Source organism: Eucyclogobius newberryi, unplaced genomic scaffold, assembly GCF_026437365.1.
Source record: "Eucyclogobius newberryi isolate DKJ021-1_F unplaced genomic scaffold, fEucNew1.0.hap1 SCAF_7, whole genome shotgun sequence".
Lineage (NCBI taxonomy): Eukaryota > Metazoa > Chordata > Actinopteri > Gobiiformes > Gobiidae > Eucyclogobius > Eucyclogobius newberryi.
Window position 1 is genome coordinate 2,714,820 of NW_027316389.1, and position 14,411 is coordinate 2,729,230.

Here is a 14,411-nt window from a genome sequence, read left to right on the forward strand (position 1 = left end):
ACACGTCCTGTTCACGACACACGTCCTGTTCAGGACGACACACGTCCTGTTCACGACACACGTCCTGTTCACGACACACGTCCTGTTCACGACACACGTCCTGTTCACGACACACGTCCTGTTCACGACACACGTCCTGTTCACGACACACGTCCTGTTCAGGACGACACACGTCCTGTTCAGGACACACGTCCTGTTCAGGACGACACACGTCCTGTTCAGGACACACGTCCTGTTCAGGACGACACACGTCCTGTTCACGACACACGTCCAGTTCATGACGCTTTCATCCTCGTGTCAGTGTCTCAACGTCCAGAACATTTATTTCATGCACATTTACAAACCGCCGCGTCAGAGGAATCTCCAACAGTGAGAAATATCGCCTCTGCTTTAACTTCAATATATATTGTCAAATATAGACGCAAACAGCGATGATCAGCCCTCGCCGCCATGCCACGTCCACGCCGCCGCCACGCCCACGCCGCCGCCACGCCCACGCCGCCGCCACGCCCACGCCGCTGCCACTTCCTCGCCCACGCCGCCGCCACGCCGCTGCAATTGTCCTTTTATTACACTTACTGCTGAATCTGTGACGCTGTCACATTTTCTCCCGATTGCTTCACATATAAAGGGAAAAGTTTGTGGCTCCGCCGCACAAAGTCCATGATTTTTAAAAGAAACAACTTGATAACGTTTGATCCCATGACACGGCCTCAGTGAGTCTTTGATCAGGGGCCAAGATGGAATTTTGTGCCAAATTTTTTTACATTTTAGATGAACTAAATGTTGTGGTCCCCAGTCAAAATTGGAATAACATGGGAGGTTTCTGTCATTGCTACGGCAACGACGTAACAAATATGACATGGGTCTTGTTCACTTTTTTGATCGGGATGACAACGTGGAATTTTGTGCCAAATTTCTTACACTTTCAAAAAACTAAATATTTTACTCTCCATATAAAATTTGATTTCACGCTGTAGGGGGCGCTGTCACGGCAAATTAATTTGTTTCACTTCAGGTAGGTTTAGGGCAAAGGGTTTAACAACTGATTCAAATTTAACGCAATTCGGACTTTATCTGCGCAAACGGGAACAAATTCAAAATTTGGGAAATTTCTGAAATTTTCGCTACAGTTTGTGGCTTCACAGAGATCAAAGTCCATCCATCCATCCATCTTCTGCCGCTTTATCCGGGGCCGGGCCGCGGGGGCAGCAGTCTGAGCAGGGACTCCCAGACTTCCTTCTCTCCAGACACTTCCTCTAACTCCTCCGGGGGGATCCCGAGGCGTTCCCAGGCCAGCCGAGAGACATAGTCTCTCCAGCGTGTCCTGGGTCTTCCCCGGGGCCTCTTCCCGGTGGGACATGCCTGAAACACCTCCCGAGGGAGGCGCCCAGGAGGCATCCGGGACAGATGCTGGAGGAGCAGCGGCTCTACTCCGAGCTCCCCCCGTGTGGCCGAGCTCCTCACCTTATCTCTAAGGGAGCGCCCAGCCACACGGCGGGGGAAACTCATTTCGACCGCTTGTATCCGCGATCTTGTTCTTTCGGTCACTACCCAAAGCTCATGACCATAGGTGAGGTCAGAACGTAGACCGACCGGTAAATAGAGAGCTTTGCCTTTCGGCTCAGCTCCCTCTTTACCACAACGGTCCGATGCAGCGACTGCATCACTGCAGCCGCTGCACCGATCCGCCTGTCGATCTCACGCTCCATCCTTCCCTCACTCGTGAACAAGACCCCGAGATACTTGAACTCCTCCACTTGGGGCAAGGACACCCCACCCACCTGGAGAGGGCAAGCCACCTTTTTCCGGTCGAGAACCATGGCCTCGGATTTGGAGGTGCTGATTCTCATCCCAGACGCTTCACACTCGGCTGCAAACCGTCCCAGTGCATGTTGCAGGTCCGGGTTTGATGGAGCCATCAGGACAACATCGTCTGCAAACAGCAGAGATGAGATCCTGTGGTCCCCAAACCGGACACCCTCCGACCCCTGACTGCGCCTAGAAATTCTGTCCATAAAAATTATGAACAGAACCGGTGACAAAGGGCAGCCCTGGCGGAGTCCAACATGCACTGGGAACAGGTCTGACTTACTGCCGGCAATGCGAACACAGCTCCTGCTCCGGTCATACAGGGACCGGACAGCCCTGAGCAAAGGGCCCCGGACCCCGTACTCCCGGAGCACCCCCCAAAGGACACCCCGAGGGACACGGTCAAAAGCCTTCTCCAGATCCACAAAGCACATGTGGACTGGTTGGGCAAACTCCCATGAGCCCTCGAGCACCCGATGGAGGGTATAGAGCTGGTCCAGTGTTCCACGACCGGGACGAAAACCACTCTGCTCCTCCTGAACCCGAGGTTCGACTATCGGTCGGATTCTCCTCTCCAGTACCTTGGAATAGACCTTACCCGGGAGGCTGAGGAGTGTGATCCCTCTGTAGTTGGAACACACCCTCCGGTCCCCCTTCTTGAACAGAGGGACCACCACCCCGGTCTGCCAGTCCAGAGGCACGGTCCCCGAACGCCACGCGATGTTGCAGAGACGTGTCAACCAAGACAGTCCTACAACATCCAGATACTTTAGGTACTCAGGGCGGATCTCATCCACCCCCGGAGCCCTGCCACCGAGGAGTTTGCGAACAACCTCAGTGACTTCAGCTTGGGTGATGGATGAGCCAGCCACCGAGTCCCCGGTCTCCACTTCCTCTTCGGAAGACGTGACTGAGGGATTAAGGAGATCCTCAAAGTATTCCTTCCACCGTCCGACGACATCCCCAGTTGAGGTCAGCAGGCCTCCACCCGCACCGTAAACGGTGTTGGTGAGACACTGCTTCCCCCTCCTGAGGCGCCGGACGGTTTGCCAGAATTTCTTTGGTGCCGACCGATAGTCCTCCTCCATGGCCTCCCCGAACTCCTCCCAGGCCCGGGTTTTTGCCTCTGCGACAGCACGAGCCGCGGCTCGCTTGGCCTGCCGATACCCGTCGATGACCTCCGGAGACCTACAAGCCAGAGTGGCCTGATAGGCCTCCTTCTTCAGTCTGACGGCATCCCTTACTTCCGGTGTCCACCACCGGGTTCGGGGGTTGCCGCCACGACAGGCACCGGAGACCTTGCGACCACAACTCCGAGCAGCCGCATCAACAATGGAGGCGGAGAACATGGTCCACTCGGACTCAATGTCCCCAACCTCCCCCGGGACATGGGAGAAGCTCTCCCGGAGGTGCGAGTTGAATACCCTACTGACAGAGGGCTCCACTAGACGTTCCCAACAGACCCTCACAATGCGCTTGGGTCTGCCAAGTCTGTCCGGCTTCCTCCTCCGCCAGCGGATCCAACTCACCACCAGGTGGTGATCGGTTGACAACTCTGCCCCTCTCTTCACCCGAGTGTCCAAGACACGCGGCCGGAGGTCAGATGACACGACAACAAAGTCGATCATTGACCTCCGGCCTAGGGTGTCCTGGTGCCATGTGCACTGATGGACACCCTTGTGCTTGAACATGGTGTTCGTTATGGACAATCCGTGGCTAGCACAGAAGTCCAATAACTGAACACCGCTCGGGTTCAGATCGGGGAAGCCGTTCTTCCCGATCACCCCTCTCCAGGTGTCACTGTCATTGCCCACGTGGGCGTTGAAGTCCCCCAGTAGAACAACGGAGTCCCCGGTCGGTGCACTGTCCAGTACCCCTCCCAAGGACTCCAAGAAGGCCGGGTACTCTGCACTGCTGTTCGGCCCGTAGGCCGCCACAACAGTGAGAGACCTGTCCCCCACCCGAAGGCGGAGGGACGCGACCCTCTCGTTCACCGGGGTAAACTCCAACACGTGTCGGCTGAGCTGAGGGGCTATCAGCAAGCCCACACCAGCCCGCCGCCTCTCCCCGCGGGCAACACCAGAGAAGTGGAGCGTCCAGCCCCTCTCGAGGAGATGGGTTCCAGAGCCCAAACTGTGCGTGGAGGTGAGGCCGACTATATCTAGTCGGTATCGCTCAACCTCCCGCACAAGCTCAGGCTCTTTCCCCCCCAGCGAGGTGACATTCCATGTCCCCAGAGTTAGTCTCTGTGTCTGGAGATCTGGTCGCCGAGGCCCCTGCCGTCGACTGCCGCCCAGATCTCTCTGCACCGGCCCCTTATGGATCCTCCTGCGGGTGGTGGGCCCACGGGAGGGCGGCCCCACGTCGCTCTTTCGGGCTGTGCCCGGCCGGGCCCCGTGGGGTAAGACCCGGCCACCAGGCGCTCGCCATGGTGCACCCATCCCAGGCCTGGCTCCAGGATGGGGCCCCGGTGACGCCGATCCGGGCGACGTAAATGGCCTTGTTCGTGTCGTCGTCATAAGAGGCTTCTGAACCGATCTTTGTCTGACCCGTCACCTAGGACCTGTTTGCCTTGGGAGACCCTACCAGGGGCATGAAGCCCCCGACAACATAGCTCCCGGGATCATTCGGGCACTCAAACCCCTCCACCACGTTAAGGTGTCGGTTCAAGGAGAGGGAGATCAAAGTCATTTGGATAAACTTTGATGTCCCACTCCTCAACACCATTTTCACCAAATTTCAGCTTTTTCTGGCCAACGTCCTGGGAAGAGTTCGTAAAAGTATGATGTTTGGAAAAAGCCGTAATAATATTTTTTACTTCTCTTGTCGCCATCTTCCTCTGCGCCAAATCTCATGATTCTACATCCGATTTTGTTTTGGTCATTTCCTGTCTCTCAATGCATCTTTTGTACATTTGGGGCTAAAAAAGTTGAGACAGAGAAGCACGATTTTTAGAGGTGTGCACATTTTCATGACTTCGTCAATGTTCACTGGGTGAAACACAGAGGGGCGTGTCCTGAGGGGCGTGTCCCGAGGGGCGTGTCCTGAGGGGCGTGTCTCGAGAAGAAGAAAGAATAATATTCTGACATATATTCAAATATCATAAACTATACATTTTCAGAAAGCGCTCGTGCTTTCCTCCCTCATGATGTGGGTCCCTGGTCACTGACGGGTACTTTCCTTAATTTTGAGTGGGCTCCGCCCACTTTGTGTCATTGGTCCTCTAAACAGTAATAATGTTACATTTTTTGCATCACATGTTAATATGAACGGAACGTGCAAGTGAGCTACTCAGCGCCAACGATTTACGCTTTGCTGGTGATGACGACCATGTAAAGCACCTGTTTACAACGGCAATGTTCCATTTTCCTACAACTAATCAGTCTGCACGGGGCGGGGCGGGGCGTGAGGGAGGAGTTAGTGAGTGTTTGAAGTGGGCGAGCGCCTCGCTCGGCGTTACAGAACCAATGCCTCTCGCCAGCTTGTGGCGCTCGGGCCAAATAAACACACTTTCAGTCAGACTTTATATGTTGAAGATTTACTTTTACTCGGTCGGGGACAGTGTCTCTGGCAGACCGGGGTGTGGTCCCTCTGGACTTGCAGACCGGGGTGTGGTCCCTCTGGACTGTCAGACCGTGGTGTGGTCCCTCTGGACTGGCAGACCGGGGTATGGTCCCTCTGGACTGGCAGACCGGGGTGTGGTCCCTCTGGACTGGCAGACCGGGGCGTGGTCCCTCTGGACTGTCAGACCGGGGTGGTGGTCCCACTGTTCAAGAAGGGGGACCAGAGGGTGTGTCCCACCTACAGAGGGATCACACTCCTCAGCCTCCCATAAGGTCTATTCCAGGTCCTGGAGGAGAATCTGACCCATAGAACCTCAGATTCAGGAGGAGCAGGTTTAGGTCCTAATGGTGCAACACTGGACAAGCTCTAGACTCTCCACCAGGGGGCGCCAGGGCTCATGGGAGTTTGCACAGTCACATGTGCTTTGTGGATCTGAAGGAGGCTTTGGACCGTGTCCCTCGGGGTGTCCTTTGGGGGGTGCTCCGGGAATATGGGGTCAGGGGCCCTTTGCTCAGGGCTGTCCGGTCCCTGTCTGACAGGAGCAGGAGCTGTGGTCACTGCAGTGAGTCAGACCTGTTCCCAGTGAAGGACTCCTCAGGGCTGCGCTTTGTCACCGCTTCTGTTCATAGATTTAATGGACAGAATTTCCAGGCGCGGTCAGGGTCAGCGGTCGGAGGGTGCGGTCAGCGGTCGGAGGGTGCGGTCAGCGGTCGGGGGTCGGAGGGTGTGGTCAGGGGAACACAGGATTTCATCTCTGCTGTTTGCAGACGATGTAGTCCTGAGGCTCCATCAAACCTGGACCTGCAGCTGCACTGGGACGAGAGGGAAGCGTCTGGGATGAGAATCAGCTCCAAATCCGAGGTCATGGTTCTCAACCGGAAAACTGTGTCCTTGACCTATCCAGGTGGGTGGGGGTCCTTGTTCTCTCCAGGTGGGTGGGGGTCCTTGTTCTCTCCAGGTGGGTGGAGGGTCCTTGTTCTCTCCAGGTGGGTGGGGGGTCCTTGTTCTCTCCAGGTGGGTGGGGGGTCCTTGTCCTCTCCAGGTGGGTGGGGGGTCCTTGTTCTCTCCAGGTGGGTGGGGGTCCTTGTTCTCTCCAGGTGGGTGGGGGTCCTTGTCCTCTCCAGGTGGGTGGGGGGTCCTTGTTCTCTCCAGGTGGGTGGGGAGTCCTTGTCCTCTCCAGGTGGGTGGGGGGTCCTTGTTCTCTCCAGGTGGGTGGGGAGTCCTTGTCCTCTCCAGGTGGGTGGGGAGTCCTTGTCCTCTCCAGGTGGGTGGGGGGTCCTTGTTCTCTCCAGGTGGGTGGGGGGTCCTTGTCCTCTCCAGGTGGGTGGGGGTCCTTGTTCTCTCCAGGTGGGTGGGGTCCTTGTTCTGTCCAGGTGGGTGGGGGGTCCTTGTTCTCTCCAGTTGGGTGGGGGTCCTTGTTCTCTCCAGGTGGGTGGAGGGTACTTGTTATCTCCAGATGGGTGGGGGTCCTTGTCCTCTCCAGGTGGGTGGAGGTCCTTGTTCTCTCCAGGTGGGTGGGGGTCCTTGTTCTCTCCAGGTGGGTGGGGGGTCCTTGTTCTCTCCAGGTGGGTGGGGGTCCTTGTTTTCTCCAGGTGGGTGGAGGGTACTTGTTCTCTCCAGGTGGGTGGGGGGTCCTTGTCCTCTCCAGGTGGGTGGGGGGTCCTTGTCCTCTCCAGGTGGGTGGGGGGTCCTTGTCCTCTCCAGGTGGGTGGGGGTCCTTGTTCTCTCCAGGAGGGTGGGGGGTGTGGGGTCCTTGTCCTCTCCAGGTGGGTGGGGGGTCCTTGTTCTCTCCAGGTGGGTGGGGGTCCTTGTTCTCTCCAGGAGGGTGGGGGGTGTGGGGTCCTTGTCCTCTCCAGGTGGGTGGGGGGTCCTTGTTCTCTCCAGGTGGGTGGGGGGTCCTTGCCCCAAGTGGAGAGTTCAAGTATCTTGGGGTCTTGATGGAGCGTGTGATTGACAGTTGGATCTGTTGTGGTGTAGAAGGAGCCGAGTCCAAAGACAAAGTTCTGGATTTATGGGTCACTCTACGTTCTGACCTCACCTATGGTCATGAGCTTTAACGACCCAAAGGACAAGATCGAGGATACAAGCGGTCGAAAGGAGTTTCCTCCGCCATGTGGCTGGGCGCTCCCTTAGAGAGGGACTATGTGTCTCTCTGGTCTGGGAACGCCTCGGAAGGAGGAGCAGGAGGAAGTGTCTGGAGAGAAGGAGGTCTGGGAGTTCCTGCTCCGGGGGCCCCCGCCGGCCCCGGAGAAGAGGAAGAAGATGAAGGACTTTTATAACTTACTGCTGTGATAAAGGTCTTTGTCCTGAGACATGATACAAATGAGACTTTGTTCTAAGAAAAGGTCAATATCTGTAATAACTCGACACTGTCCCCTGTCCCTCACCTGGTGTCCCCGTCCCTCACCTGGAGCATGACTGTCCCTCACCTGGTGCATGACTGTCCCCTGTCCCTCACCTGGAGCATGACTGTCCCCTGTCCCTCACCTGGTGTCCCCTGTCCCTCACCTGGTGTCCCCTGTCCCTCACCTGGAGCATGACTGCCCCCGGTCCCTCACCTGGTGTCCCCTGTCCCTCACCTGGAGCATGACTGTCCCTCACCTGGTGCATGACTGTCCCCTGTCCCTCACCTGGAGCATGACTGTCCCCTGTCCCTCACCTGGTGTCCCCTGTCCCTCACCTGGAGCATGACTGCCCCCGGTCCCTCACCTGGTGTCCCCTGTCCCTCACCTGGAGCATGACTGTCCCCTGTCCCTCACCTGGAGCATGACTGCCCCCGGTCCCTCACCTGGTGTCCCCTGTCCCTCACCTGGTGCATGACTGTCCCCTGTCCCTCACCTGGAGCATGACTGCCCCCGGTCCCTCACTTGGAGCATGACTGTCCCTCACCTGGAGCATGACTGTCCCCTGTCCCTCACCTGGAGCATGACTGTCCCCTGTCCCTCACTTGGAGCATGACTGTCCCTCACCTGGAGCATGACTGTCCCCTGTCCCTCACCTGGAGCATGACTGTCCCCTGTCCCTCACCTGGAGCATGACTGTCCCTCACCTGGTGCATGACTGTCCCCTGTCCCTCACCTGGAGCATGACTGTCCCCTGTCCCTCACCTGGAGCATGACTGTCCCTCACCTGGAGCATGACTGTCCCCTGTCCCTCACTTGGAGCATGACTGTCCCTCACCTGGAGCATGACTGTCCCCTGTCCCTCACCTGGAGCATGACTGTCCCCTGTCCCTCACCTGGAGCATGACTGTCCCCTGTCCCTCACCTGGAGCATGACTGTCCCTCACCTGGAGCATGACTGTCCCTCACCTGGAGCATGACTGTCCCCTGTCCCTCACCTGGAGCATGACTGTCCCCTGTCCCTCACCTGGAGCATGACTGTCCCCTGTCCCTCACCTGGAGCATGACTGTCCCTCACCTGGAGCATGACTGTCCCCTGTCCCTCACCTGGAGCATGACTGTCCCTCACCTGGAGCATGACTGTCCCTCACCTGGAGCATGACTGTCCCCTGTCCCTCACCTGGAGCATGACTGTCCCCTGTCCCTCACCTGGAGCATGACTGTCCCTCACCTGGAGCATGACTGTCCCTCACCTGGAGCATGACTGTCCCTCACCTGGTGCATGACTGTCCCCTGTCCCTCACCTGGAGCATGACTGTCCCTCACCTGGAGCATGACTGTCCCTCACCTGGTGCATGACTGTCCCCTGTCCCTCACCTGGAGCATGACTGTCCCTCACCTGGAGCATGACTGTCCCTCACTTGGAGCATGACTGTCCCTCACCTGGAGCATGACTGTCCCTCACCTGGAGCATGACTGTCCCCTGTCCCTCACCTGGAGCATGACTGTCCCTCACCTGGAGCATGACTGTCCCTCACCTGGAGCATGACTGTCCCTCACCTGGAGCATGACTGTCCCTCACCTGGAGCATGACTGTCCCCTGTCCCTCACACCTAAGAACAAAACACGTTTGACTGGAAATGTCCCTCGCGCCTTCCGTCGTCATGCTGCCGTTTCCATGGTGACCACTCAAACTCCGCTCAAACACAGCCAAACGAGGCTCGAACGCGTTTCACCCTCGTGGGCTCGAGAAACAGCGCGATCGTCTCACGTGTCCGTGCCGCGCGTGTCCGTGTTGCCGCGCGTGCCGCGCGTGTCCGTGGATGGAGGGCGCAGACTCGGATGGAGAACAGGTACAGAGCTAAAAACAACAGTATCGCGCTCGTTTTTAGATGTAATTTGTTAAAAAAAACTCTTTAAAATGAAGAAGGAAAGTTCAATTATGAACTCTCTAAGTCGTTATAATAAAATTCATAAAATTCATCTTATAAGTAACAGTTTGAATGTTCAGAGTTCTCGTCTGATGGTGTTTGGGTGGTGTTTGGGTGGTGTTTGGTGGTGTTTGATCGTGTTTGGTTGGTGTTTGATGGTGTTTGATGGTGTTTGGGTGGTGATTGATGGTGTTTGGGTAATGTTTGATGGTGTTTGGGTGGTGTTTGATGGTGTTTGGGTGGTGTTTGATGGTGTTTGGGTAATGTTTGATGGTGTTTGGGTGGTGTTTGATGGTGTTTGGGTGGTGTTTGATGGTGTTTGGGTAATGTTTGATGGTGTTTGGGTGGTTGATCGTGTTTGGGTGGTGTTTGATTGTGTCTGGGTGGTGTTTGATGGTGTTTGGGTGGTGTTTGGGTGGTGTTTGGGTGGTGTTTGATGGTGTTTGGGTAATGTTTGATGGTGTTTGGGTGGTGTTTGGTGGTGTTTGATCGTGTTTGGTTGGTGTTTGATGGTGTTTGGGTAATGTTTGATGGTGTTTGGGTGGTGTTTGAGTGGTTTTTGATGGTGTTTGGGTGGTGTTTGATGGTGTTTGATGGTGTTTGGGTGGTGTTTGATGGTGTTTGGGTAATGTTTGATGGTGTTTGGGTGGTGTTTGGTGGTGTTTGATCGTGTTTGGTTGGTGTTTGATGGTGTTTGGGTAATGTTTGATGGTGTTTGGGTGGTGTTTGAGTGGTTTTTGATGGTGTTTGGGTGGTGTTTGATGGTGTTTGATGGTGTTTGGGTGGTGTTTGATGGAGTTTGGGTGATGTTTGATGGTGTTTGGGTGGTGATTGATGGTGTTTGATGGTGTTTGGGTGGTGTTTGATGGTGTTTGGGTGGTGATTGATGGTGTTTGATGGTGTTTGGGTGGTGTTTGGGTGATGTTTGATGGTGTTTGGGTAATGTTTGATGGTGTTTGGGTGGTGTTTGATGGTGTTTGGGTGGTGTTTGATGGTGTTTGGGTGGTGTTTGATGGTGTTTGGGTAATGTTTGATGGTGTTTGGGTGGTGTTTGGGTGGTGTTTGATCGTGTTTGGGTGGTGTTTGATTGTGTCTGGGTGGTGTTTGATGGTGTTTGGGTGGTGTTTGGGGTGGTGTTTGATGGTGTTTGGGTAATGTTTGATGGTGTTTGGGTGGTGTTTGGTGGTGTTTGATCGTGTTTGGTTGGTGTTTGATGGTGTTTGGGTAATGTTTGATGGTGTTTGGGTGGTGTTTGAGTGGTTTTTGATGGTGTTTGGGTGGTGTTTGATGGTGTTTGATGGTGTTTGGGTGGTGTTTGATGGAGTTTGGGTGATGTTTGATGGTGTTTGGGTGGTGATTGGGTGGTGTTTGATGGTGTTTGGGTGATGTTTGATGGTGTTTGGGTAATGTTTGATGGTGTTTGGGTGGTGTTTGATGGTGTTTGGGTGGTGTTTGATGGTGTTTGGGTAATGTTTGATGGTGTTTGGGTGGTGTTTGATGGTGTTTGGGTGGTGTTTGATGGTGTTTGGGTAATGTTTGATGGTGTTTGGGTGGTGTTTGGGTGGTGTTTGATCGTGTTTGGGTGGTGTTTGATGGTGTTTGGGTGGTGTTTGATGGTGTTTGGGTGGTGTTTGATGGTGTTTGGGTAATGTTTGATGGTGTTTGGGTGGTGTTTGGGTGGTGTTTGATCGTGTTTGGGTGGTGTTTGATGGTGTTTGGGTGGTGTTTGATGGTGTTTGGGTGGTGTTTGATGGTGTTTGGGTGGTGTTTGATCGTGTTTGGGTGGTGTTTGATGGTGTTTGGGTGGTGTTTGATGGTGTTTGGGTGGTGTTTGATGGTGTTTGGGTAATGTTTGATGGTGTTTGGGTGGTGTTTGATCGTGTTTGGGTGGTGTTTGATGGTGTTTGGGTGGTGTTTGATGGTGTTTGGGTGGTGTTTGATGGTGTTTGGGTGGTGTTTGATGGTGTTTGGGTGGTGTTTGATGGTGTTTGGGTAATGTTTGATGGTGTTTGGGTGGTGTTTGATGGTGTTTGGGTGGTGTTTGATGGTGTTTGGGTAATGTTTGATGGTGTTTGGGTGGTGTTTGGGTGGTGTTTGATCGTGTTTGGGTGGTGTTTGATGGTGTTTGGGTGGTGTTTGGGTGGTGTTTGGGTGGTGTTTGATGGTGTTTGGGTGGTGTTTGATGGTGTTTGGGTGGTGTTTGATCGTGTTTGGGTGGTGTTTGATGGTGTTTGGGTGGTGTTTGATGGTGTTTGGCTCCACAGGCTCCAGCTGAAGTCCCGGCTTCTCTCCTGAGCTACTTCCAGAGGTCCAGGAGCCGAGCAGCTCTTTATGAGAGGCTCATCCTGGACCAGGAGCAGGAGGAGGAGCATGAGGAGGAGGAGCATGAGGAGGAGGAGCATGAGGAGGAGGAGCATGAGGAGGAGGAGCATGAGGAGGAGGAGCATGAGGAGGAGGAGCAGGAGGAGGAGGAGCATGAGGAGGAGGAGCATGAGGAGGAGCATGAGTACGGTGAGAAACGACTTCTCAAAGACTCATTATCAGCCTTTGATCTTTAAACAGAAAGTCAATAAAAACATAACAAATGAAGCTGTTTTTAGTCCCAAGTCTGTTTTTTACGCTCAAATAAATGTTCAATCAAAGTTCAGATTTAAAGATATTTAATGTTCTGTGGCTGCATTTCCAAATCATGCTTTAAAGCTACAAACGAAGAGTGCTTCACAGTGCGCCCCCTGCAGGCCACGCCCCCTGCAGGCCGCGCCCCCTGCAGGCCGCGCCCCCCTGCAGGCCGCGCCCCCTGCAGGCCGCGCCCCCTGCAGGCTGCGCCCCCTTCAGGATGACACGTGCTTCACAGGCTCTTTCTTTTTGTGTGAGATGTTTCCTCAGACTTCACATTCTCCTCTTCAGACCTGGAGCCACGCCTTCAGCTGCAGGTGAAGCCACGCCTTCAGCTGCAGGTGAAGCCACGCCTTCAGCTGCAGGTGAAGCCACGCCTTCAGCAGCTGCAGGTGAAGCCACGCCTTCAGCTGCAGGTGAAGCCACGCCTTCAGCTGCAGGTGAAGCCACGCCTTCAGCTGCAGGTGAAGCCACGCCTTCAGCAGCTGCAGGTGAAGCCACGCCTTCAGCTGCAGGTGAAGCCACGCCTTCAGCTGCAGGTGAAGCCACGCCTTCAGCTGCAGGTGGAGCCACGCCTTCAGCTGCAGGTGAAGCCACGCCTTCAGCTGCAGGTGAAGCCACGCCTTCAGCTGCAGGTGGAGCCACGCCTTCAGCTGCAGAGCCACGCCTTCAGCTGCAGGTGAAGCCACGCCTTCAGCTGCAGGTGAAGCCACGCCTTCAGCAGCTGCAGGTGAAGCCACGCCTTCAGCTGCAGGTGAAGCCACGCCTTCAGCTGCAGGTGAAGCCACGCCTTCAGCTGCAGGTGAAGCCACGCCTTCAGCAGCTGCAGGTGAAGCCACGCCTTCAGCTGCAGGTGAAGCCACGCCTTCAGCTGCAGGTGAAGCCACGCCTTCAGCTGCAGGTGGAGCCACGCCTTCAGCTGCAGGTGAAGCCACGCCTTCAGCTGCAGGTGAAGCCACGCCTTCAGCTGCAGGTGGAGCCACGCCTTCAGCTGCAGAGCCACGCCTTCAGCTGCAGGTGAAGCCACGCCTTCAGCTGCAGGTGAAGCCACGCCTTCAGCTGCAGGTGAAGCCACGCCTTCAGCTGCAGGTGGAGCCACGCCTTCAGCTGCAGAGCCACGCCTTCAGCTGCAGAGCCACGCCTTCAGCTGCAGGTGGAGCCACGCCTTCAGCTGCAGAGCCACGCCTTCAGCTGCAGGTGAAGCCACGCCTTCAGCTGCAGGTGAAGCCACGCCTTCAGCTGCAGGTGAAGCCACGCCTTCAGCTGCAAGTGGAGCCACGCCTTCAGCTGCAGAGCCACGCCTTCAGCTGCAAGTGGAGCCACGCCTTCAGCTGCAGGTGGAGCCACGCCTTCAGCTGCAGAGCCACGCCTTCAGCTGCAGGTGGAGCCACGCCTTCAGCTGCAGGTGGAGCCACGCCTTCAGCTGCAGAGCCACGCCTTCAGCTGCAGGTGGAGCCACGCCTTCAGCTGCAGCTGCAGGTGAAGCCACGCCTTCAGCTGCAGGTGGAGCCACGCCTTCAGCTGCAGACCCACGCCTTCAGCTGCAGGTGGAGCCACGCCTTCAGCTGCAGGTGGAGCCACGCCTTCAGCTGCAGGTGGAGCCACGCCTTCAGCTGCAGAGCCACGCCTTCAGCTGCAGGTGGAGCCACGCCTTCAGCTGCAGAGCCACGCCTTCAGCTGCAGGTGGAGCCACGCCTTCAGCTGCAGGTGGAGCCACGCCTTCAGCTGCAGGTGGAGCCACGCCTTCAGCTGCAGAGCCACGCCTTCAGCTGCAGGTGGAGCCACGCCTTCAGCTGCAGAGCCACGCCTTCAGCTGCAGGTGGAGCCACGCCTTCAGCTGCTGGTGAAGAACCTCATGACCTTCACCTCTCTTCAGACTGAAACGTTCTGAGATCTCTGTGAGAGGTTTTGAGGTTTTGTGGCGCCCCTCAGAGGAAGAGCAGAGGATGTGCAGAGGAGCAGGAAGAGATCCAATCATTCTTCTACCCTTGGTTTTTATTGATGTGTTTCAGAAGCTGGATGGAGGATGGAGGAGCAGAGGAAGGAGGAGCAGAGGAAGGAGGAGCAGAGGAAGGAGGAGCAGAGGAAGGAGGAGCAGAGGATGGAGGAGCAGAGGAGGCAGAGAGAGGAGGACTTTGAGCTGGAG